Source organism: Antrostomus carolinensis, unplaced genomic scaffold, assembly GCF_000700745.2.
Source record: "Antrostomus carolinensis isolate BGI_N321 unplaced genomic scaffold, ASM70074v2 scaffold8616, whole genome shotgun sequence".
Classification (NCBI taxonomy): Eukaryota; Metazoa; Chordata; class Aves; order Caprimulgiformes; family Caprimulgidae; genus Antrostomus; species Antrostomus carolinensis.
In genome coordinates this window covers 199,466-203,988 of record NW_010319781.1, presented here as the reverse complement: position 1 = coordinate 203,988, position 4,523 = coordinate 199,466, and positions in this window count along the sequence as shown.

Below are 4,523 nucleotides of genomic sequence, written 5' to 3'. Positions count from 1 at the left end.
CCTCCTCTCCGCCTGTGCCCCCGCCACCGCCACTGCAGTGGTGATCGGGGCCGGAGGACCAGGCTTCCCGCAACCGAAATCTCCCTTCAGCGGAATCGCGCTCCGGACATCAGGCTGGCGAGAGGGGGAGAGGCAGAAGGGTGTAGGTTTGCCATCAGTGTGGTGGGGGTAGGATGGGAGGGGGCGACACCTTCAACAACCCAGGGTTTTAGTTTCCGCTGCTAGCCGGGGTGTCTTCCTAATTAACATCCACAGGAATTTGTCAGTGTGGAGCCGTGCTGCAGTCCCGGTTGTGTCGCTTTCCTGCCCGCTGTTTGGCTGCTGTTGATTCCTACTTCCTGGGCTGTTTTCCTCCCGAATAAGTTATTGCTGCTGTAGGGAAGGTGTCCCATTGCTCAGGGCTAGAGCGTAGGGGAGCGAAGGGGAAGTTTCTTGGGAAGCATTCCCATTGTGCTCGGAAAGAGAGTGGCTCAGTGTCCTCCTAATGCATCTCATTTCCTCTCTGCCCTCTCTCCCCTGCTAGGACTAGCCAGATCTTGGGAGTTTCTTGCTGCATTAATTTAGTAAACTAAAAAAGAAAAAAAAAAAGAAAAAAAAAAAGGGAGGGGGAGGTGGAGAAGAGGGAAAGCAGAGGGGAGGGGGTAACAGCCTCTCCACCATCCCAAGGCCCTCCTCTTAGCTGTGCTCATTGGTCTCAGGGCTGAAAAAAATACTCTAGGACGTGGTTGGATAAACGCATGTTGTTCAGCAGAAGCTGTTAACCTCTAAAGCGCTGATACGTTTTGGTTGATTTAATTATTTTTTTTTTTAACCCGAATCCCTGTCTTTTTAAGAAGTCTCTGAAATCATCTCCTTTGACAGGGCAAGCATAACATGCCTTAAGTCTCCATCTCGTGGAAGATCTGCTTGGCTAACGCTTGCTATGTGTTGCTGTTGGCTTTTAAGGAACATCTCTCTGTTGGGTTTTCGTTTGCTTGTTTGTGGTTTTTCCCCTCCTTTTCTCTTTGTTTTGTTTTATTTTATTTTCCCCCTTTTGCATTTGGTTTTGCAAAGAGGTTTGGCAAACATCAGATCCACAAAGGCCAGGGCAGGTAAGGAGTATTTAGCAGTTTCTTATTGCAGCTCCAGCACCCTGAGCTCCGGTTGCATTTGCAGGCTGCTGAGTGTGGTGGTCGGGGCGGGGAGGAATGGGCTCCTTAATCACTTTGTCAGTGTGTCACGCTGCTCGGCTTCTCATCAACTTCTAAAAATTGAAATTAAAACATAGTCCTCCTAAATAATATAAGATTTCTTTCTTTTCTCTTGTCCCAGTGTAATGGGATTTTTCTGTTTACATTCCATTTTGTTTACTTGTCTGTGCTTTGCAAAACTCCCCATGGCAAGGAAAGAGTTGCATTTAACCCTTTTTTTTTAAGTTGTTTGTAATTTGCTCAAAGACTTATCCCATCCCACCTTAGGAAGGTGGAGGTAAAAGGAATAGCTTGCTCCACCACTACTGTAGTCCCCCGGGCTAGGAAATAAACAAGCTTTTTCTTCTCACTTTGGGTTGCATTTCAAAGGATGTTACTACCATCCTAAAATTCACCTGATGTTTTTGATCTCCTGTTTTTGTTTGTTCTAAAGCAGTATGTTTACTTAGCTAAGGAGACAGAATTATCCTTTGGGTTATCATTCAAAAGAAAAGGGAAGAAAGACCTGCTTGGCTTCTAGCCATTGATACAGGAGTTTAATCTACTCCAGCTACTGAATTTTAACATCTAGCTAGATTAATAATAGGCTCTGATTTCAACTCATGGAGGTTCCTAGGGATGTAATTCCATGCAGTGTTTCCTGCCTGCTGCTTGCTTGCTCTGGCTGTGCTTTCTCCTGATATTTATCCCTACATGGATGAGGCTCTGTCCCTGTGCTTTTCCAGCTCCCAGTGTGCTGACAGACCAGAGGAGGAGCTCCAAACTGGGAGTGTTAACAGGACCCACACAGCGGGAGAGAGATGGTGTTTACCTGACTTTTTACTGGGAAGCAGGACAAGGAGCAGGAGTGAGAATCATCTCTTGGTCTCCGTGGGTTAAATATAGAGGTTAGTCAGCCTTCTGGTTCCCTTAGAAATGGGCTGTGAGAGATATGACTGTCTCGTGCAATTTCTCCTTTGGCTGTAAGTTTGATTTTTCTTTATATCAAAGGAATCTGAACTCTTCTCCTTTTGTCCCCACTTGCTCTCCATGCACTACGTTGGGTTAGGGGAGCAGGGTGGCTGTAAAGGGAATAAATCTCTGTGTATATAACACAAAGAAGCTATTCATGTTGAAAAGTCTCAACTGCTTTTTCCAGGAAAAGAACTGACCTGTTTTGCTGTCATCTGTCCTGGTGATGATGGTGACTGAGTGATTTGTGTGAGTCTGGGGACTTTCCTGCTGGTCTTCAAACATCTCTTTTCACTGGAGAGAAATAGGAGCATTATTTGCTTTGACCTTTGAGGAAACAGGGGCAAATCCAGGTTGCAATAAATGTCTGAGGCAGGTCTGGGCATCAAGATGCTCTTGTGTCTTCTCCTGGGGCTAAGGCAGTTGTTGCTTGCTTGCCTTAGATACAGTACTTAGTACAGTATGTGCTGCTGGTATGTGTCAGACCTTGGTCAGGGGAGTTCCTGATCCTTGAAGTTCCCATCCTCTGATTTAACCCAGGTGATTCAAGAAACAGCCAACCAGCCCCTACTGAAACCTATCTATAGGGAGACCCATGGTGAAGCTACCCATGTTGGTTCTGTACAATGCCTGGTTTTTAGTTTCCTTTTGCTCTCTAAGAAGCTAAGGGCAGATAAATTAGAAATTGGATCTGGAGATCTAATAATAGCTGAAAGTCAATTTTATCACTGTTACTGTAAGTAACCCTTCTCATCAGGTACTGGTTGGCAAGACTCCTCTCCCTGGATCTGTCCTGGCTTGCTCTTAGATTGGGTTTTAGCTCTGTGCTTGGTTTTGCTGCAGTGTTTTGTGATTTATTTATTTATTTTTCCAAGCAGAATTCAGGTGGTTTTGAAAGGCATTTGTCTTTCTCTGGTGGCGCTTGTACAAATGGCAGAGTGGAAGATAAGTTATCATTATGTCAAATGAGGCTCTTAAAATTAGAATTACATGCTGTGTGTTCACCTTGTTTTTATTAGTTTGTTTTGAAGTGGATGAGTCTTGTAAAAACTTGCTGTAAGTGAAGTTGTCTGGGAAGCTTCTGTGTCATCTTCATTTTGGGCTGTAAGTGATGGATTCTCTTCAACGTAAGATGCCATAAAGATGGTTATTGCAGGGTAACTGCTGGAGTAGGATAAAATGTCTTCTCATCTAAGAGGTCAGTATTTATGTCTAAACTTTGAGGAGCAGGTCAATATTTTCAAAGTTGTGTCTGACAGTGAAACATCACTGTCACAACAACCAACAGATTTGACTGAATTCTGTGCAGTTCTAGGCTTACTTGGTTGGAAAGGAAGGGGCTTCAGGATTTGGGCTTGAGGACACTTGTTCTATGACAGAGAGTTAGATCTTGACTCTGCTTTATCATAATAATTTCATTATCATCTTTGCTTCAGGTGAATTTGACTTTTTTTATCCTTCCTTACAGTGATTCAAACCTTTCAGTTAGAACTGATGGCTGAGGACTCTGTAATGACTCAGTCCAGCCAGTGTTTTTTCTGTTTGTCTACACTTGTTCTTCAGTGTTTTAGATAGATGGACAACTGGTTTTAATTTTCTTCAGGCATCACTGGCTTCTGATGTGTTCTGCATGAGATCTTAATCTTCAGTGTTATTGTGGTTGGCTATTCTACAAATGCTGATTACCAGAAACAGGATATGACTGTAATCAAGAATGGGCCATTAGTTGGCTGGTGGGATGAGATGCAGCTGTGGAGGGAGATGAAGATGGGAATATGACAAAGAATTTGTGAAATAACAATTTTGCCTTGGGCTCTCTGGGCCTGAAGTCTGACAAACAAGTGAGTCTTGCCAAGACAGTGAGGGTTATGACCTTGAAGGGTACCTGCAAGTCATGACTCTTCAAGAAGAAGGAGCTGGTTTTATGTGTTGCTGGGTGGACATTGTAACCCCAGCACTGAAACGTGGAAGTGCCACAACATCCCCTGAAATTCAGAGACAAGTAGACTGAACTAAGGGATGAGTTGAAGTCATGGTTAATTATATAAGGCAGTCTTACAGGATATCATCTCCTGGCCTATCTTCTCTCCCAAAAGCTCAGTCACTGTCTAAGGTTTTCCAAATTTTATTCTTCATAGAGTGGTAGGTAATAAATAGAAAATAATAATCTAGTGATGTTTATTTATTAATTACCAGTCAAAGGCTGGGTCTGATCCAGAGCAGAGTTACTGAAATGCACCTATAAACGTAAGTCTCTGTTCTGGTGTATCTTCTCTTGATTCCTTGCACAGTAGGAGCAGATCAGACCTTTTGGTAGGAAGGATCAAATCTGACTTCTCAGGAAATGCAACAGGCACCATAGGAAGCATAGTGCTTTTAATT